This window comes from Thermobia domestica, unplaced genomic scaffold, assembly GCF_964235325.1.
Source record: "Thermobia domestica unplaced genomic scaffold, izTheDome1.hap1.1 HAP1_SCAFFOLD_251, whole genome shotgun sequence".
In the NCBI taxonomy this organism is placed as follows: Eukaryota; Metazoa; Arthropoda; class Insecta; order Zygentoma; family Lepismatidae; genus Thermobia; species Thermobia domestica.
The window spans coordinates 114,480-137,820 of NW_027655968.1; positions in this window are offsets into that span (position 1 = coordinate 114,480).

The window sequence follows — 23,341 nt, forward strand, 5'->3', positions numbered from 1 at the left end:
TCTGTGGGCTGAATTTGGATTTAAACGGCATCGGATGTATTATTATTCATCTCAGCGACCCCGAAAAGTATGGATTCGACAAAAATGTCATTTTCAACCATTTTAAAATATATCCTTCCTCCTCCTCCCCTAAGTTGCTCCGTCAAAGTGAAACGATAAAAAAACATCCCAGGCCCCGAACCTTATATACGTTGAAAATTTGATCGAGATCGGTCGGATGGTTCAAGAGTTATTAAATCACAAATATAGTCACTTTTATCTATATAGAACAGATATAGATAGGCCTATATATAAGGGTATTGGTTGGTAAACCAGACTCCCTTAGAATGATTGTATTAGCGAAGGATCACATAAACACATATTACGTGCTGTGCGCTTGATCTTTCTCAGCAGGAATCGAACCTCATACACGTATATATATAAGTATAGGGTTACTAAACTGAGATGGTTTCCATCAGTACAAAGGGTGTTCAAAAAGTTTTGCACAGTGGTCTCTATTTTTTTTATTTGTTGCAGAAGGAGAATGAATTTTTTTCTGAACATACTTGGAACATTTAGCTATAAGTTGGTGTATAAAAGTATTTTCTTTTATTTACAGGTGAGCCATAATGGACCGTGAAGTAGATGTCAGGTTGCGACAACGGTCGGTGATGGAGTTCCTCTTCAAGACCGGCGATGACTCTGCCACATCGATTCACAGGAAGTTGCTCTCTGTTCATGGGGAGGACACATTGGATCGCAGCAGTATCCAGTAGTGGTTGCAGAGGTTTAAAGAATTTGATTTTTCTCTACTGGACAATCCACGATGCGGTAGACCATCGACGGTAGTAAGTGATGTCAAATCATCCAAGGACAAGCTCCACAATTAACAAGGACCGTTACAGTTTGCCATTGGACAAGCTGCGACGTGCCATCAAGACCCACAGACCACACCTTCAGAGTAAGCTCATCAGACTACACCATGACAATGCCAAACCCGATACAGCTGTTGTGACACAGGAGAAACTCACGAAAATGGGTTGGAAAATTGTTCCTCATCCTCCCTACAGTCCGGACTTGGCTCCGTCTGATTTTTTCCTCTTTGGTCGTCTGAAGGCCCACCTGCGCGGTAGAACATTTGATAGTGAGAAAGACCTTATTTCCTGTGTCAAGCGATAGTGTAAATGTCAATCCCCAGAATTTTACCAAAGTGCATTTACATCATGGAAAGAACGTTGGACCAGATGCGTCGCAGCTAATGGAGGCTACATTGAGTAGGCTCAGTGTATAGCTAAATGTTGCAAGTATGTTCACAAAAAAAAAAAAAAAAAAAATCATTCTCCTCCTGCAACAAATAAAAAACAATAAAGACCACTATGCAAAACATTTTGAACGCCCTCTGTAGAAAGTACCTAACCAGCACCAGGAGATATTTTATTTTATTCCAGTTGGCTACATCATCAATGTAAGGAAAGTAACACGCATGATAACATCTATATGGACTATCTGCCTTGAGGTAAAGCGTTTCGCAAGTGTATTATAAGTTTAAGACATTTATTCCAAACCGATGTGTTGTATAGTCCCATAGAATGTATCGCGATTTAAGATTTTAAAATCATGAAGCATTTAACAATTAAGTTAAAATCAGGGATGGAAAATAAACCGGTTCTTATGAAAATGCTCCGGACTAGGTTCCTATCTTTAGCATGGGTTCTTGGTGCCTGAACCGATTCAATAGTGGGTCAGAACCGGTTGTTTTTATCCCTGGTTAAAATCAATTTTGAGACACACACAACCAGGTGAGCGTTCTACCACTAAGCCATCATGTTCCTTCCCTCAGGGCATATGAAAACGGGGTGAAAAGATCATAACAACTTAAATATAAAGCAGCGGATTCATTTATCTTGGGAACTGTTTTTCATGTTACTTTCCATCAGTGGCAAATAATTTAAATCAGTGAAATAATCAGTGAAAAATAATTTAATTTATTATTTATATATTTTTGAAAGTTTATAGTAAGCTCATGATATACCTATCATAGTCTGAATTCTAGCTGTCCCCCCCCCCCGTTTTTACCTTCTAGATCCGCCACTGCTTTCCACCAGCGTTTTAAAATATTTTTTTCAGTTTTTGTCACACTAACTGTGCAACTCAGGATCTCAAGCTACATTTCAACAATACATTTGTCTATAAAGCATACATTATATTAACTTTCTCCCGGCACACACGTGGTTTGGAAATGACTGCTCTACACCATAGCGCTTAATAATTTCATCACATAACTTCGTATTAGGGCGTTTTCTGAGTCGTTTCTTGCCTGTTAATATCCAGCCAATAACTGCTATTGTTCGTCAATCATTATTTCCTCTTGCGATATTTCCTGCCCATTGCTACTTTTATATCCTTATTTCCACGATTATATCTGTCATTTCTTGTTATCTTTCTTACTCATGTAATTCTTTTCCTCTCTTTGTGGGTGGTTTCCCAATTGATGGTCCGCAAACTCCTGGGAGATAAGTGGAACAAATTTAGTCGTTATATGGCATCAGTGATGATTTAAAAAAGACTTTCAATATACGCACGGACAGGACTGCAAAAATGCTGGTAGCCTATGTTGAGCACGATCAGAAATATGCCCATAGGGAAATTTCGGAGCTCCTGGAGGGGGGATTTACCCGCGGGTCATCCCTCTTCTCATAATTTATAAGAGACGCAAATATTACTATGGAATACGTGTATCAATATACTGTATGTTGTATACTTATAACATAAATAACAGTTTATAATTTAATTCTTGGTAATACTGCTACCCATCTCCAAACCACGAATATTACATAGATATCAAAATTAGGGTTGCGTACGAGACAAGATTTGAGACTGTCTCGTCTCGATAATGTGCTGTAAAAGTGATGTCTCGACTCTAAAAATATATATTCTTCTATTGGAAGAGCTGTGTCTCGACTCGAATTTTGTCAGGAAAATTCTGTCTCGACTCGTCTCGTGCGCATCCCTAATCAAAATTCAAAGATGTGGAGTTCTTACATTGCATTAGAAATAAAAGAAAAGGGGTCCACAACCCTAAAGTAACCGGGAACCATTGTTCTAACATAGATCTCTCCGTATTTCGTTATATAGTCTGCAGACGGTGAACGTCTGATTGTGTTAGAGCCTTCCTATTTCAAATGTGCCCCTGCTGGTGCTGCTGTCCATGTGTGGTGCTGCTTTCCTATACCTCTCTCGAAAGAGGTGAGATATGTTGCTGTGGCTGAGTTCCTTCACTAGTTGGATATGGACAGAGTTGCCACATTGAATTATTTCACGGGCTTCGCTGTGAAGTGTCTTGTTAGCCGTTCTAAGTAGCCTACGATCTTCACTCGCCAAGATTCAATGACAAATTGGCAACACAGTTGAGGTCATTCACTTCTTTCACCAAAGCAAAAGGGGGGTTTTCTCCGTAAGAGGGCGGCGGGGTGGGGCCGAAGTATGTTTCACATATTTTCCGAGGGCACAGTTGAAATAGAAAGTCTCCTAATGTCTATGTTAAAACAGGCAGAATATATTCATTAAGAACTTAAAGCTTTAGACACATTGGCATTCCGATTTTTCAATATGAACTTCTTTCGGAATGCACTCTAACCTAACTCAAAACGTTTTGTTCTTTAATGTTGCCGTCCACGATAGGCGTACGTATTCATTCTTTTCTAATTCCAAAACTTTCTTACAACATTGTCCAACTTTTTTTTTTTTTTTTGTCTTTTCCATGTTTATTCTCAACCGACTTCCCTCCTCTCCAATTAAGTTTGTTCTTACGTCATATCTCGCAATTCTGCAAAGAGAACAACGTCATCAGTGACATGAAAATGTGTCAGGTGTTTCCTTCTTATATTTATCGCTTTGATTCCTCGGCTGAGAGTCTGAAACACATAATCAAATACGTTTGTAAAAGATTGGGAAAAATATCACCCTGTCATACTGCGATTTCTATTCTTAGTCTTTGTACACTCAAACAGTTTTAAATTCGCATTGGCTTGCATGTAGACGTTATCTATAACTTTTGACATAAGCTTCTTGATACTACGTGAGTCAAGAGAGTCAATAACCGCCAAATCAAAAGCTTTTTTCCATAGTCAATGAGCACAGAACATAAAGGTAATGCATACTCATTTGACCTTCCTATTAGTTTTTTCACTGTCTGAATACCATTTATTGTGCTGCGTAATATACCGGTATACATTTCTGTCAGCTGAAGATTTGTTTTTCTAATGCTTTGAAAAAACAAAGAAAGAAAGAAAGAAATAATCAAAAGTTGAGAAAATAGACTTCAAAGTGAAATAGTATATGCGAACTATTTCTGATCAAGATACTTGTTGATGCAAATTTCTTTCCACTGGAGTTACATTAATCCTCATACACTCCCTTCCCCAATTTTTCCCCTTTAAGAAGCGGAATTTTTGAAAATGTTGCAACACATATTCGCTTACTTTCAACGAAGAATTTATGAACGGTACTAAATTTCACACGCAACAACTCAAAGAAAATCCTCACATTGAGCATTTTACAAATACAAAATCGCAAATTAGAATATTATAGACATTTGTCCCACTCTTTCCCCTTTACAAGTGGAATTTTCGAACTCGTTGAAATGTTTTCAGTTATTTCAATGGGGACTTTAAAGTTGAGTTTTATCTCCTTAACTTCAGGGGTTCATGAGAGGCTATTCTTGGAAATAATAATAATAATAATAATAATAATAATAATAATAATAATAAGAAGAAGAAGAAGAAGAAGAAGAAGAAGAAGAAGTTAAAAATGAAACTTGGGATAAAATGAAAGAACTCAAGCCTCAGAAAAAAAACATAAGAGCCACCCACTTAAGTAATGCAAAGTTTTACTAGTAGAGGGAGCATGGTCCTTTAGTTTTTGGATTGAAAATACGTTTCTTAAGATGTTGTTACAATAATGTTCCGTCTCGTTTTCAGGTAGCCTACAATTAGTCTTGTTCAATCTTAAGCCACCTATCTTAATTTGGAATGCCATATTCTTCAACCATTCAGAGGAAATGTTAATGCTTTAGTCCTAAATGGAGATGTTAATTGGCCAAAATAATAATAATAATAATAATAATAATAATAATAATAATAATAATAATAATAATAATAATAATAATAATAATAATACTTACTTAGAACTGAAACTACATTGGATCACACCTTTAATTTGGGAATTGTCAAAAACAAAAATTCATCAATGTTCTTTCTCTACGATCTAATCTACCATGTGGCACTACGTATTACTTATTTGTAGTTTACGCAAGCTTTTACCCATACAGAAATATATATTTGGATCCTAGAGAATATTGACCATTTTTTGCTTTTGACATTTCCCAAATTTAAGTAGTAGGCCAATGTACCCCTCCAAAATTTAAGAGGAGTGTATGAATGTATCAATATCTATGAAAGTGAATGGACCCCCTGTACTCATCCATAAGGGAATAAAGCTTAATCAAAGAGAATAAAATAGGTCAAAAACTCCGGAATTTAAATTTTGACATTTTTTACTCATAAAAGGGAACGAGATGGACCACTCGAACTTACAGAGGTCCAGTCCTACTCCAGTCCTATACTACAGTACTAAATTTTTAAATTTGGCAATTTCTAAAATTAGAGGTGCGAGCTCCTTGTATTCTCTCTAAAGTTTAAGGGGTTGGTCGTGGTACTCTTGCCTAAATTTAGAGAGAATGATCGTATTTACCCCTAGGTCATTGCCCCCGGGTGAGGGACCTTGTGTTCTGAGCCAGGGGCCGTTGGTGGCAAAATGGAGCGAAAACCCATTCTTACTTAATGGAGGAGATATTTTCTCAAGTTGGAGAAAAAGCTAGAGATTTTCTCAGAGATCTTGTTTTGGTTTTTGTTTACAGGAAACAAAACTTAAAGAAAGTTTTAATTAGAGATCTTAATATATGTAATAAAGTATATGAGGGAAGAAAATCTTGGCTTTAATTTCATTCTGGGCCTTGAATTCGATTACCTTTAATCTTTCCCCTACATATTGTTTTTACGTTATGGAAATTTTCGTTTTAATAGGGGAATCTGTTTTAATTTATGCATATTAATTTTGCTAATATTTAAAATTAATTTTGCAATTGTATTTATGAGCCGAAGCCCTGCCATCGGTTGCCTATTATTGTTTGTGACTAGGGATGCGCTCGAGTCGAGTCGAGACAGAATTTTCCACACAAAATTCGAGTCGAGGCACAGCTCTTCCAATACAAAAATATATATTTTTCGAGTCGAGACATCACTTTTACAGCACATTTTCGAGACGAGACAGTCTCAAATCTTGTCTCGTGCGCATCCCTATTTGTGACAGAGTGCAAATTAACAGTTACATTTTATTCTCTCAATTTTGACATCCCAGCTGTGCTCCCTTGTTTCTAAGCGGTTAGCATACGGGCCTTTGGCATAAGAGACTCGGGTTTGATTCCCGACAGGAGCTCATGTGGTTCGGATTCCACGTTAAGCTGTAGATCCACGTCTCATATAGCCTCGCTGCTGAAAGGGTTTTAAAATCAGTTCAACTCGATATACACCTGGCCTGTACAGTGTACAGTTGTAAAAATATGTCAGAAAATGATTGTCTATAATCTCTAAATATTTCGAATTCCAAAAATGAATTTGAAATGGGAAACTTATTATTTGTCCTGAAGGGTTTAACTCTTTTCTCGTATGATGCGGGACCCTTCGAGCGCAGAACTGATGCGACCGCCTCAATTGCCAAACTTTTGGGAAGTGAAAAAAAAATCGAAAGAACTCCTGTACGAAGCAAGTATATTAGTGTATGATGCATATGTTTGGTGCGTAATTGTTATCTATATTATTATTATTATTATTATTATTATTATTATTATTATTATTATTATTATTATTATTATTATTATTATTATTATTATTATTATTAAGTATTCTGCCTTTTGGTAGATCCTGGGACTAACGAGTTTTTTTTCTTTTTCTTGATTTTAATTTTGAACCAGGAAATGTTTCTTCTACGTTTCTCGATCTTCAGCTTTCTCTTTTAATTCCCAATATTTTCTTCTAGTTTTCAAATCATCGATCACTTGTGTTCTTTCTATTCCTCGCTTGCCTTCCATCTTTCCTCCTATGGCGGTAAGAAGAAGACAATTTCTTCGCAAGATGTGTACAATTCAATTGGCCTTTCTGCGAAGGATGATGGCTAGAAGCGTCCTCTTCTCTCCTATCTGTTTCAAACCATCTTCATTTGTTATTCTTTGTGTCCATTTTATCTTCTCCAATTTTCTCCAATACCACATTTCGAAGCTCTCCAAATATCCCTTCTCTAACTTCCGTAATGTCCAAGTCTCTGAACCGTACAGTCCAATGCTCCATATATAGCACTTGACCAACTTCTTCTTAAGTCCAATATTAAGCCTATTAGTTAAGAGTAACATTTTCTTATTGAATGCTTCTTTGGCTATGGCAATTTTTGACCTGATCTCTTTGGTGCAGTAAGCATCTCTCGTCAAAATACTTCCCAGATATTTGAAATGGTCAACCTCTTCAAGTACTCTTTGTTCTACTCTGATCCGTAAGGGCGCGTTTCCACAGGACATTTTTTTGACTTTCGATTTTGGGATGTTGATTTTCATAACATATAGTTTTTCAGTGTCAACTATTTTGTCAATCGTCTTCTGTAGTGCTTCGGTTCTAGCTATAATAATCGTATCAACTGCATACCTGATCTTGTTAATGATCTGCCCTCCAATCTTGAAATCCCCAATTCCCATTAATGCTTCCTTCGTTAAACATTCACTGTAAATGTTAAATAATTGGGGCGACATACTACATCCTTGTCTGACTCCTCTTCTAATCTCTACACTAATGGTTCTTCCTTCATTCAAGCGCAACTTGACTCGTTAGATATGAAAAAGAAAGTCGCAGGCGTTCAAATCAATTTGCTGGTCACGGATTACTTGGCGGAATAATGAATAATTTGGTTGATCAGAGTCTTCAGTGAGCTGTAGCACCAGGAAATATTATTATTGAAATGAATTTTAGGCTAAGAAAGACAGATGATTAGGGCAAATTAATGATAATGGAGTAAAAGGTGGAATGATAATGGACAGATATCTTTCTGTATAATGCTTTGACATACACAGACGCATATAAAAGCGAGAAAGAATATTATAAATTTAGTGAGAAGACAGAGAGAGAGAGAGAGAGAGAGAGAGAGAGAGAGAGAGAGAGAGAGAGAGAGAGAGAGAGATCGTGTTTTGTTAGAATTGCATTAGCTATCCGTGTATATGACAATGTTTCGTCATTTCCGGGACATACTATATCTACCCGAGTTTCTCCGGGTCATATTGGGTCTATTCGAGTCTCTCTGGGTCTGTTCGAGTCCCTGCGGGCCATACTGGGTCTGTTTGAGTCTGAGTCTTTTCGGGTCATGCTCGGTTTGTCCAAATTCCTGCGTATCATACTGTTCGTGTCCGAGTCTCTTGGGTCATATTGGGTCTGTTCGAGACTCTTCGGGTCATACTGAGTCATACTGGGTCTGTCCGAGTCTCTCCGAGTCATACTAGGTCTGTCCGAGTCTCTTGGGTCACATTGGGTCTGTCCGAGACTCTTCGGGCTATACTGAGTCATACTGGGTCTGTCCGAGTCTCTCAGGGTCATACTGGTCTATCCGAGTATCTCTGAGCCATAATGGGTCTGTCCAAGTCTCTTTGAGTAATACTGGGTCTGTCCGAGTTTCCCGGATCATACTAGGTCTGTCTGAGTCCCTCCGGGTCATACTGGATCTCTCCGATTCTCTGCGGATCATATTGGGTTTGTCCGAGTCTTTCCGGGTCATACTGAGTCTATCCAAGTATCTCTGGGCCATATTGGGTCTGTCCAAATCTCTTTGGGTCATACTGGGTCTGTCCGAGACTCTCCAGATCATACTGGGTCTGCCCGAGTCTCTTCGGGTCATACTGGGTCTATAGGAATTTCTTCTGGTCATACTGGATCTATCTGAGTCCCTTCGGGTAGTACTAGGTCTGTCCGAGTCTCTGCGGGTTATACTGAGTCTATCCGAGTATCTCTGGGCCATATTGGGTCTGTCCAAGTCTCTTTGAGTCATACTGGGTCTGTCCAAGTCTCTCTGGATCATACTGGGTCTGTCCGAGCCTCTTCGGGTCATACTGGGTCTGTCTGAGTCTCTTCGGGTCATACTGGTTCTGGCCATACCTCTCCGGGTCATATTGAGTCTGTCCGAGTCTCTCCGGATCATACTGGTTCTCTTTGAGTCTCTCCGGGTCATGGATGTATCTAGGAAACTGGGTCTAATGGGTCATGGGTCACGGACTTCGTGAAACATTCCAACACTAATTAAGCGCGTGTTAATACGAGTATACATATTTAAAATAGTTTTAACATGCCTTTAATTTAATATTGATGTTAATACAAGGAAGTACATCTTATTTTTTAAGGTACTTGCTTTACTAAACACTCCTTTATACGTATATTTACCCTGTTTGTCCGTGTGTGTTCAGGAGACAATAAATCTGAAGATCTACTTAATGGATCATTATTTAGTTTCGATCAGGATCTAGATCATAAGTTCAGAATCGATTTCCTTGATGGAGTCATCTTTGAAGTTGATCCCAAGATATGAACAATCAAAAACCGGTTCCTCATGCATTCCTATGGGAGTAAGTATAGATATTATCCTTGTTGGATAGACTACCCGCAGTCATGTTTAGCTTAGCGGGTTAGTATAATGTTCAGGATGTAAAATTCTAATCTGTCCGTGAAGGTAATGCTAAAAGAAACAAAATGAGTTTCTATTGAACAGATCTAAGGACTTAAAATATTTTCTATTTCAAACATTCATTCATCTTAGTTTTTTTTTTTTTTTTTTTTTTTTTGATAGGGAATGGAATGAATGTAAATACAAAAATTCAAACTTGAATTTTCCCGTTGTATACACTGTGATAAACCAAATTCTGTCAAGTGGGGTACACCGTGACATTGATATTTGTTTTTTGTTTTTTTAAAATAATTAAAGACTATTCAGAATATTTTGCAATAAAAAATACATTTTCTAAATTATGATATTAATAATGGGAGAGAAGGATTCGAAATGTTCTGCCTGAATTCCAGACTCATTAGGCCTGACTTAAACATTGTTAAACATGTATTTCTGCAACAGAATAATAATAATAATAATAATAATAATAATAATAATAATAATAATAAGAAGAAGAAGAAGAAGAAGAAGAATATGTTATCACTGGCGTAAATCCCGGGGGGATGAGGGTGACATGTCCCCCAACCTTTTAACTGGGAGAACTGTCTCCCTAATAATCCAATTTGAAATGTATCTTTTTGGGGGAGAAATGTGATGATTTCTATCGGATTGCCACAAAGGAAATGAAATTGGTGCCCCCCCCCCCAGAATAAGCCTCAAATTTGCTCGCCTCCTAATGTTGAAGGCATTTTTTTCAACTTCATAAATAATTTGACATTGGTTTAAAAAAATATTTGGGAACAGTCTTACTCCCCCCTCCCCCCACAATGTTGAAGACAGATTTGCGCCGATGTTTGTTACTGAGATTAGAATAGGGTATTAAACTTCATGAAATATTAGTCATGAGAGACAAAGTTAAAGACGTTTGCTAATGTGGGGCTAATTTTCAAACTCTGATTCTTAACTATACAAAATTTACTTGGAGTTTACCTTTCTGCCTTTTATGGACTAACCTTTAATGTAAGAAGATCACAAAATAGTTCTCGAGGACCAGCTCTGGTCCGCGAACTACAGTTTTAAAAACACTGGTTTAGAGTTTAGACCGTAGTTTTGCAGTACGTGCTGTCTTAATTCTCATATAGCCCTCTGCGCTAAATAAATTTAAAAAAAAAAAATCAATCTCCGTCCCACACTGGTGTAGCCACGTGTATGAGAATTGCACATTCTTAAGTGGGGACTAGGTCGTTTAGACCTCATAACATTCACACGTAGTTGTTCTAGTTTTGGAGCTCTGTTGGATTGATATGAAACGTGATTTTTATTTATTAACAAAGCCAATAACCCGAAGTTCAACTGAAAGTTGTAGAAAACGAGTTCTGCCCAGAAGAAATTAGCGCATCGCAAGTATAGTATGGAGCTGTTTAAGTAACTGGTACTACAGAAAGAGAGAAAAAAGAAAGATAAGAAAAGATTTTTTTTTTCTAAAGCGTAGAAGCACAGATTTGTTGACGATAAGACTATATTCCCTTTTGCTACTAACTACATGAAATGATATGTCCAAGGCAATAGGTCAGAAAATGAGTTCAATTCTGTATTATTTTAACATCAATTTGAAGACGGCATTTAACCTAACTGAAAATGAAAGTGATAAAGTACTGTACTGAAAATACACTTTTACCTATTTAAATGCCGTTAGAAATGAATACAAGTTGATAATATACGTATTTAAAGATTTTTGTTTTGTATGTAAACAGATTGAAACGGGTAATACACACATACATGGTGTATAATCTCAAATTATACGTTTCTAAGGCAGCAGTCCTCAATTGTACTGGTAAAGATAATAATAATAATAATAATAGCTTACTTGTTGTGGCTTCTTTCTTGTAATTTCGGAAGCACGGTGGCTCAGTAGTAGACAGACCCGTATCCAGGGGGTCTAGGGGGGCCAGCCCCCCTAAATTTTCGCTGCCCCCCCCCGCGAAAATTTTCACAATAGGCTTCCAAATGAACTATAATATGTGATGAACTATAATATGGTTGGGTCGGGCCCCCCTACATTTTTGAGCTGGCTACCGGCCTGGTAGTAGAGTGCTTACTTCTGGTGTGTGGGCTCCCTGGTTCGAACTCCGGTTCAAGTTAGTTTGTAGTGGACAACATTGTATCTGTGGGTATTCCCATCTCCTTCCACATTCTCATTCCACCAATTCTTCCATCATTTATTTGCCTTAATCATTCGTCTCCTTTATCCTAAAGGGCATAATTATGGGATGATAAAGTAAAGATTTCATTTTATTTCATTTTCTAATTACCGTATTAAAAACAAATATTCCAAAAAACTTTGTGACGAAATATTGTTAAAAACTCCAATCACAAATAAAGAAGAGGTGTTCTTTTACATGAAAATACAAAATTAGTTGATCATTTTTGATGAAAAAAGTAAAAGAACAAAGCTGAAAATACAAAAAAAAAAAAAAAAAGTTTATTAAGTCATATTTGCATGTGTATTTCCTCTACCATAAATAGAAAGTGTTCAAAAACATTTTCGTGTTGATATGACTCCTTTCTCGCCTATTTTGTGAATTTCCCACCTTAACCGCGCCACCGAATTCCGCGGATAATCATGAGTTTACTGCATAAAATTAGAAGATTTGTACGTACCATTATTCGTTCTAAATTACATGACCATGGAAAAGAGAACCATGATCCAGGCTACCCTGGATATGGGCTTGATCAAGGTTCGAACTTCGGATCTTGACCTACAATTCGAGTTAAGTTGATTTTGAGTTTAGCGTCTCTTTCAGCAGTGAGGCTGTATGAGACGTGGATCTACTGATTAACGTGGTATCTGAACCACATGAGCTCCCACCGGGAATCGAGCCGGGTCTCCCACGCCAAAAGCGAGTAAGCTAACCGCTTAGCCCTGAAGGAGCTCAATCTATGATTCGAGAACCAATACTCATTCGGTATCCGAAAGCCAAGTTAATACCTAAAGCCAGGATGTAGCTCGGGGTCTTAGAGGTCTATGGTTCTCAGTTTTTTGAGTGAGAAGAGTAATTCAAGCTATGATTTATATATTTTGAAAGTTTATAATAAACTCATGATGTACCTATCATCTTCTGAGTTCTGGTTACCCTCCCCCTTTAGATTTTATCTTTAGGCCCTGGACTAGAAAAAATATGTGGCCCCTGCTGATCTCACCTAATACAGTTCTGTGGAAGTACAGTAGGAGAGTTAAATTAGTATGTTTTATATGTTTTGTCATATTATTTTATGATAATGATTGTATCTTCATGATTCTTTTTAGATAGCCAGTTGAGATTTTGATCAGAGTGGAGACCCCTGCCCCCTGGGGGCCCGGGCCTATAGCCCTCTTAAGCCCCCCCCCCTGAATCCGGCCCTGGCCTAAAGATGTTATAAGCTCACAAAAACTCTCTCATTTATCATGGCGATTGATTTCACATTTATTTTACTTGTCTCTCTGCTTTAAACGAACAAAGCTACAGACGTTTCTAATTGTTTTCTTTGTCACAGATAAAAACACCTTATACGGTGTGCAACCCTGCCTTACCGGCATGTGCTCGGCAGTATACGTGTGTGGGAACAAAAGTACAAACTACACTCTGCATGTGATCGTCTCGTGGCATCAATGTATGAAGCAGTCTGTACTTTGTATCACTCATGAATAAAAATCCTTTACTATGGATTGAACCCTCGTTTGTTTTCTTTTCTTTTCTTTCTTTCTTTTTTTTTTTTTTTAATTGGCAATTATGTAAGAAGTCACCTTGTAATTGATCAATACAAAAGGAAAATACAGAGTACAAAATTTACTTATTTTTTGACGTAAGATTTCTGCCACTTGAATTTTTTAAAACGACAATTAACAATGCGTTTCATATTCCATTATGTGTTGCATTATTTTTACATCCTGTTTGCATTCATACATTTTTAATGATCTAAAAGTGTATTGCTCGGAAATTGCTCTTTGGTTTGAACAGGCCACTTGACTGAAAAGTAATGCTTTTCGTGCAACTTGATTGCACTTCAAAACATTTTTTGAATAAATTAGATCCAGTCATTGCTTTGAGGGCCAGGCCCGTACCCAGGGGGGTCTAAGGCTCCCCCCCAAATTTTTGCTGGCCCCGTATAATTTTCACGGTAACCTTGCAAATGAATTATAATATGGTGATGAACTATAATATGGTTGGATCGGGCCCCCCTACATTCTTGGGCTGGCTATGGGCCTGTTGAGGACTTAACCGACGTGTTCGTTAATTGTACTTGTATCCAGGAGACAGTACTTCGATAAATTTCTAATAATATAAAAAGTAGGCCTACCTATAATATTTTAATGATTGCTTGTGTCTCTCCTATGCGGGGGTTGGTATAGTGGCGCAGAGGTAGAGCGCTAACTTCTAGTATGAGGAGTCTTTGTTTCGACCCCAGAGCACGTGAGTTTGTGATGGAAAACATCGTGTCCATGGGTTTTCCTCTTGGTTCTCCCGTTGCCTCCCACAATTTCATTTAGTAAATTTCATAGTCATTTGTTTTCTTTAGCTTACAGGGAATAGTCGTGGGATATAAAACTATAAATTTTACTTATTTCATGTATTTTTTTACATAATGATTTGGACTAGAAGTGTATTCTTAATTTCGGTTTTATATTTAGAAACACAAGAAACCTGTTAATATTGTAAATTGTCAAACTTCGTAAGTTTTCGTCGTTTTCGATAGTACAGAATTCCCTCCCGGTCTAGAAAAATACCCTTTTTAACAGAGTTGGTAATTTTCGCGTTTTCGGGCAAATTAAGGCTTTTTTGTTCCTAATTTCTTTATTTTAAAATAATATTGAATACAACCATTGCAAACATGTTTGTTATTAACCTTTCTTGCTGTGGAAACTTTCCAAAATTTCAAACATATAGAGAAAACGGATATATTTTCAAAAAAAAAAAAAAAAAGTTAGATTAAAGAGGTGCCATTTATTTTGCTCATATTTGTATCTTAATTTCTCATAGAAACTATGTTATTGGAGCGAAGCCCCCTTTTATTCGAATTAGACGATCGTTTCTGTGGACAACTGCTCCGAGATGCCGGAATCGTTCTTAAAGAGTCTTCATCCCGGCGAAATTAAAATACCGCCAATTTTACAGTAATTATGTGATATCTTCAAATAGATAAAAGATAATTGAAATGTGGAACAAGAGCGCCCTAGACAATATTATTTTGGGTGTCCCGACAAAACGTACCAGCGACAAAACGTACCACTTGAATTTTCGCGACAAAACGTACCACTTTTGACGACCTGTCATAAATGACAAACTATCATGGATTAACTAAAGCATTTCTGATATTTATTCCACGACAAAACGTACCACTTACATAAATTACAACCTGTCATGGACTAATTAAAACATTTCGGATATTTAATCCGCGACAAAACGTACCACTTCATGTTAAGAAACTACTTCCCCATGAACAGGTAAAACAACGGCAGTATAAGGTTGAGAAGAACAGACAGGTAATGTATCGAGTTGTCAAAGTGCAGAAACTCATTGGTAAAAGAGGGCTCATTTACAGAGGAAATGTAGCAGCCTATAAACTGAAAGACACAGCTTTAGATCATGGAAGCTTTTTGGATATTATTCCTCTCTTAAGCAAATTTGATCTTCTGCTTAAAAGTAATTTAGATAAGGTCACCGAGAAGAGTCATATACGAGGAAGTAAGAAGGATTGTGGTGGCATAACTTCTACTAAACACGGTGAATTATGTTTTGAATGCTATCAGCACACTTATCAAAGAAGATATTTTCTCAAGTTTCAATATTTTCTGTTCTATTAGACACTACTCAAGATATAGTAGTTTCAGGCCAGTGCTCTGTTGTTTTACGGTATGTTGTTAAAATGGTTGTTAAACAAAGTATTGTTGTCATTGTAAAATGCATATCTACCACAGGCCAGTGTCTTTGCGGTTTACTGCTGGAAATTCTGCAGAAGTTGAACCTTGATATTAAGAAGTGTATTTGAAATTCAACCGATGGCTCAAGTAACATGCAAGGACAATATTCGGATTTTTTCAATTCACCTATGATCAGTTACACGTGTGATTCAGTTGATTTTGAGTTTAACGGCCCTTTTAGCAGCGAGGCCATATGAGACGGGGCATACTGATCTACGGGAAATCCGAAGCACATGAGCTCCCGCCGGGAATCGAACCCAGGTCTCCCACCACAAAGGCGCATACGCTAACTGCTTAACTATTAAGAAACTCAGTTACACGTGTGGTGTTACGCTCATATACTCAATCATGTCATATGTGATCTGACAAAAAATTCCATTGATTCTGTGTCATTGTTCTGCTGAATGACTGTGCGATATTTATGCGTGAGTCTTATCAGCGAATGTACATTTGGAAGATCAAATGTTAACAAAGGCGTCGTAGAGTTATTGCGGAGACAAGATGGTAGAAAACACTGTTGTTCAGAAAAAGTTTGGTCATTTTTCGAACCCAAAAAGTGCTTTGTATATAGAGTTGAACATAACAATTAGGAAAATTGCTTCTACAAAAAATATCAAACCAAAAGCTAGGTGTAAAGCGAAAGGATATATAAAAGATCTTCTCAAGTTTAAAACAATTCGGACAGCAGAAAAGTTCCTTAAGATATTTCAAGTGACTACCTCTCTGTCAAACTATCTCCAAATAGAGGGCGCTGCTAGTGTAGCCCTATCGCATGGTGCAGACTACTCTATTCAAACTGAAAGAGTAGAGAGATGATTTTGAATCCGTTAAGAATGCAGCATTAAGATTTGCAGAATGGGCCAATAACAAATTTGAAGACTTAGAACGTGATTTTTTTTTTCTATTGGCCTGTCGACAATTCGCCTTCAGAGATGGACAAAGATTTTTCCTGTGAATATGAAGATGAAGCTGCTTCTATCCAATGACCAGGTACTGCATCGAAGCATTCAACACAATATTGGACATGGTAGTTTTGAGTATTTCTTCAAGATTCAAGAAGCAATGTACTTTATGGATTATTTGGACCCTAGCCACTTGAACCAAGTAACAGAACTTCCAGACGTGCCTTTCGGTAAACTTACATATTTTCTGAAAACCTTCAGTTAAGAAGTTTCCAATGATACTATAAATGTATTTTCTTGGACTTTTGAGGGACGTGGATATCCTTGAAAGTCAGTTTTGATGACGAACACAACCGAGGAAAAATGGCTGTGCTGATGGTGTAAATGATTCAGAATTAGGAGAAAATACATTTGTTTACAAGGAAAGCGAATGCAAAACGTATTGCAAAATTGTCCAATGTGCTGCTTTTTAATTTTGAAGAATTGTAATTTGTGCAGTAATACTTATCCAGGTTTCCAACATACAAATTTTTATTGACTTTGCCCATAACTCAGGTAACATGTGAAAGAAATTTTTCAAAATTGAAATAAACTGAAATACATTAAAAATAGGCTAACGAGTACCATGTCTCAGGAACATTTGAAAACATTTTGTTGATGTCTATTGAAAAAGATTTATTTAAAAAAATATTTCGAATGCAAAAGTGATAGATACAGTAGCATCAAAAACTAGTACACTAAAAAATTTTGTAATATAGTATACGTTCTCCTTGAACTTCATATAATATTTTGAACAATTCAGAATAATATACTGTTCAAAGAATATCAGGTTTTAATTGTCAATTGTTAATACTATTGACTTCCTGTAGAAAGAAAACTGTGCAATTGATTTGTGACATTGAGATGGTGGTGGCCCTTGTGGGAGAAAGCGCCCGCGCCCCTCTAATAATGCCTATCCGTCTCTGGTCCAAAGCCTGGATAAAGTGTGATGAAAATCAGCAAATATTCAAATATTGCATATGCAAGATTCTTGTTGGTCTTGGTCTGGCGAGAATCTTGCAGGCATGGTCTTGGTGTTGCGAGAATCTTGCAGGCATGGTCTTAGTCTTAGCCTTAGTCCTAGTCTTGGTCTTGCATCGGTACTTTTCTCACCACCAATCTGTTCAACTTTTAACCTTATTTTGGCCGATATATATATACTTATATACCGTCCTATCAAGTGGTACGTTTTGTCGCCTGACATTATTTGATGGCTGATTGGAAGACTCTTCGCAAGTAGCCCTGCAGGCAAGTGGTACGTTTTGTCGCTTGTCATTATTTAAAGTGTTTTAAGAAAACCCTTCACAAGCAGCCCTCAGGGTAAGTGGTACGTTTTGTCGGTGGTACGTTTTGTCGCTAGTACGTTTTGTCGCGTATTCATTATTTTGCGCGAGGTACCGTTATCACAAGTCACCTAGTTAGTGGCTTTATGTTTTCAGCTGTTTAGAAACGCGAAAATAAATGCCGATTTTCAAAATGACTGCAAATCGAAAGCAGATAAGTGAGTCGTGATAACGATTTATCATGTAAAATAATATTGTCTAGGGCGCTCTTGTTCCACATTTCGACTATCTTTTATCTATTTGAAAAATCACATAATTAATGTAAAATTAGCGGTATTTTAATTTCGCCGGGATGAAGACTCTTAATCAAATTTGACATGATGAGTCGAGAGTGCGCGCTGAGAGTCGTAAGGAGTCGCATGTCCCGCATTGGACATACCATTGAGGAATAATCACCGAAAAAACGGGATACCCATTGACTTAATCTTGCAAGAGAATTTGGCGTCCGAATTCTCATTCTAAACAATGGAAAATAGAATTTTCAGCATTAGATATAGGACGACGTTTTTTTAAAATTTTCAAAGTCATTATGGTTTTCGTTGAGTGCCAAATTCAATTATTTGCATGTCGTGTTTGTTCACAACAACAACTGATACACTAAAAAAATCGGTAAAGAATCTATGAATAATGAAAATGACCTGATGCAGTTTAGTGGCTTAGCTAATCTTCATTGCACTATCTTTATGGAAAACGAAATTATGATATTCGAGAAAGGCCTGAGTTGGCAGGCGTGTGTGGGCAGGCCCGTAGCCAGCCTGATTTATTAGGGAGGGGACAGAAATGAAGACTGAGGGGGGCAGTGACAAAGACATCAAAGAACATCATAAAATTATTTATTATTTACAGAATCTGTATTTATTTTTGAATTATCGAAATTGTAAATTTTTGTTTCATTTTTGTGTGTTTAATACAAGCTCTTTGTGAGGTGCTTCGTTTCATATTAATAATTAAAATTGAAGTATTTATTTTCTAAACATTAGAACAAAATTATATTACATCAACTTTAGATTATATCAATACAAAATAGAAGCATATGTTTTATTCAACGTTTGCACTCAATTTTCTACCTTCCAAAATAAGCGAGACACTACAGTTTATTATTATTCACAACTAACGTTGTGGACTATGATACTGTTGTTTGGAAGTGCACCTGGTATCCTTGGATGCTTGTCATGGTTTCAATGATAGGGTACGGTTTGAAATTCTTGAAATGGATAAAGGCAATGGAAAATGTTTGGTGCATCTAGCAAACAAACATAATTTCACTCAGAAATGAGTAGAATTCACAAAGTCGAATTTAATTTGGTAAATATAATTGCAAGAATGTCACTGGTTTTGAGTCAGTTTTAAAATTCTCTTCAGCGTTATTTTTAGAGGGGGCAAAAATAATTGAGAGGGAACAGTGCCCCCTGTAGCCCCACCCTGGCTACGGGCCTGTGTGTGGGCCTTGATTTAGTTGCGTTGTTGAAGTTAAACGTCTCTTTTTAGCACCTCTCCGGTAGGAAGCTAACCCGGTACTACGTGCACCCAAGATCCACGTATTAGCTACTAGAACAGTGCTTAGATATAACTGTGTACAGGGTGGACAAAATCCGAGTGCGTACTGAAAGTTATTTATAGTATAACTTTTGTAAATATTGTAAAGTCAATAATTTATTATATTATTTTTTAGGATTAGGATTAGAAGTTAGATTTCTGAGCTTTCAGCATCTACTGCCATGTTAAACAGTCACGTATGAGGGATGATGACCCTCGGTGATAATACTATCAAAGGAAAGGAAATGAAGGAAGTGATCTGGAATCAGTGCTGTAGTCCTAAAATTTTCAGAGGGTATACGCTGTTTTGTGATCATCTATGATTATCAATAAAGACATACAAGGTAATTCATTTAAAATATAAAGGATACATTACGTATCATATTCAAAAGCATTTCATGCTATTCTCTTGATGATACTCTTTACTTAAATCACACTATTAATAACATAAATGGATGGGAAAAGAACCACTCCGAGAAGAAACAAAAAATCGCGCCCGATGTGTCAGAAACAAGAAAATTGTGCCCAAATTTAACTCTTATAAAATTATTAAGACTTTTCTTTTCAACAATACGTTCTATATTGCTCAAAGTTACGTATTACCATCGACATGACATTGAAAATATTCATATCTTACTTTCAAAATATCGAACAAGTTTGATTTTCTTCAGCATAGAACAAGATATTAAGGAATTGAAATATCACAGCCATCGACCTTAAAACGCTTTGATATCCTGTCAGAACAAGCATGTATCGATCTATCCCCTTATCTTAAAACTAACAATTTTGTGTTTTGGTTCCTTCGTGTATAATAAGAACTCACATATTTGAATATCTGCTAAGAATATAACAGAAAGAAAAAAAGACAACGTGATATAGTCACTTTATCATTGGAGTCATGCCTCGATGAAACAAATATAAAGGAAACAAAAGTAGAAAGTGCTATACGCTTTGAAGCAGAAGGTACACTCTCATGGCTAAGATTAAGCAGAGGGTATACGGCGTGTACCACCATTTACCCTCGACTACAGCCCTGTCTGGAACCTATATGCTAGGTACCATCCTGCCATTTGCCTGGTGGGAATGAGGAAAATCTCACTTAGAATGACTGGTCTGCAAAAGCTTTTACACTCTTTCTACCGAGTGTCCCCACCAGAAATCGAACCCAGGACCACTCGTATAAAAGACGAGAGAGTTAGCGATTACACTAGGCGGGGCCAATATATATATATATATATATACTCTGTTGAATAGATTTTCATTAAAGAATGTGCTATAAATCTATGATACTGTTATTCTTTTGTGTCTAGTGGTAGAAGATAACTGAAAATAACACTTTACATGTGAAGAACAAGCTCAACTTGCTTGACGATAAAAAGTATGGCTGGTGTTTAGTGATAACAGATGCAGTGATACGGCGAAGCGTGCATGGCCTCGTGTTATAGTGCATCCAAGGACTATCAGCAATTCCCATTCCAAATCGATAACAACGTATTATTTTGTATTGTGCCTTAATATTCAAATATCGAACAGAGCAATTAATATTACACTTTATTCTCAAACGGAATCGAAGTATTTTTCTTTATTTCTTGTAATTATCTCTGGGGTAGGCTAGTGGGTAGCGTTCCTACTTCGAGAAGTCTTGGATCCTATCCAGGGATCGTCCATTCTGATTCAGAACGATTTTGCAGGGTTTCCCTCAATTTAACCTAGTGAATGTCGGGTTGGTATCTTTAACCCTTGCACTGCCAACAGGGGGGGGGGTACTTTGTGCCCACGACAGTATGTAATTACTTTTCTAATAATTTCTTCAAAACTGTAAAAAAAAAAAAAAAAGAATGTTATTGCTCAACATGTTTAACTGAAGCATATACCTTACGATGTTGCAAATTGAACGTTAGTGTCTCTCATAAATTTGCTATTTTAAGTTGGTGGGCACAAATTACGCCCTCGTTGGTAGGAAATGTGACTGACATTTAAAAGATGGCAGTGGGGGACGCGGTGGCTCAGTGGTAGAGCGTTCACCTCCGGTGCTTGGGGTCCCTGGTTCGATCCCAGCTCGCGCCGTGTGGACTTTGTGGTGGACAAACACTATGCTCGTGGGTTTTCTTGGGATTCTCCCGTTTCCTCCCACTTTCTTCATTCCACCATTCACTCAACTCTCATCATCACCATCTCCTTTAGCTTAACCGGCATAAGCGTGGGACGTAAAACTTAAAGATTTCATTTCATTTCATTTCCTAGATGGCAACATAATATATAGTTTTATCCCATGTACTGTTCACTTCAGTCACTGTAGATTTTTGGGAGAGTTTCTGATTTGTTTCTTTTGCGAGATATATGTAATCTTAAAACGTGAGTATAAAATGCCCCCCCCCCCCCTCGGTAGTCCGCTTTACAAAAAATACCTAGGAATGCGAGGGTTAAATGCAAACACTGACTACCGACTTGAATCCATTATAAACTGGCCTCGTGTGTTCAATCTTCAAAAAATAGTTCTAAAAATAGATTAATGGTTTAATATACCTCTTTTGCAGCAGCAAGGGTATAAGAACGACAGCTGTTGCGTTTGATGCTCTCCTACGGGGAATCGATCGGGGTCCTCGTACATCAAAGGGACCCGCGCTACCCCTAGACCAACGAGAGGGCTAAAGATATAAATGTTTACCATTCTTAGAATATGTTCCTTAGAAAAACATGTCTCAACTTTTGTTTATTGACAGCTCAATTTACGATGTCGAAATACGCGGTGGCTCAGTGGTAGAGCGTTCACCTCCGGTGCTTGGAGTCCCTGGTTCGATCCCAGCCTCGCACCGTGTCGACTTTGTAGTGGATAAACACCGTGCTTGTGGGTTTTCTCGGGGTTCTCCCATTTCCTCCCACTTTCTTCATTCCACCATTCACTCGTCTCTCATCGTCACCATCTCCTTTAGCCTAACCGGCATAACCGTGGGACGCAAAACTTAAAGATTTCATTTCATTTTACTCGGTTATACACGTTTCACAATCATTTCCTTTAAGCTTGAACGACAGGAACACGAATACAAAAACATCTAGAACGTTTACAATTCCAAAGTTCCCCACCGGGAATCGAACCCGGGACCCCGTCCACCAAAGATACACGTGCTAGCCTGTAGACGAGCGGTAAGAGCGAATAAAATACATTTTGAAGTGTCTGAAGGTTATGCCTATTTCGCCCTGATGTAATATGTCTATTGATATTTTTATGTTTACCGTATCCGTTACTTTGAGGAATGATATATGTTATTCATATATGTTCTATTACGTATTTGTCCATAATTATTATATAAATTATCAGAATTATTCATAATCTTTCATGGAAATTCACTGGTGCATGCACAGTAGACAGACAGTGTAATTGGAAGGTGCGTTCAACAGAGATTATGTATTTCGCCGACATTATTTAATAACTATGTAGAAAAAATAGCGAAAACGAGTCTACCTAACTAACTCTAACTAACTAACTAACTCTATGGCTTATGGAACCCGGAGGTTCAGTGCCGCGTTCACAAAAGCTCTCCACTGACTTCTATCCTTAGCTAATTGCATCCAGTTTCTACTTTGTATTCCTATCTCTGCCAGATCCATCTTAATATTATCCTCCCATCTGCGCCTAGGTCTTCCTAATGGTCGTTTTCCTATGGGTCTACCAGTCAAGACTTTGAAAGCGTTTCTACTTTCTTCCATTCTAGCTACATGACCTGCCCACCTAAGCCTCCTAGTCTTGACGACCCTAACAATGTTCGGCAAACCGTATAAACTATGTAGTTCCTCGTTATGAAGCTTCCGCCATTCCCCATTCTCGTTCCTCTTGG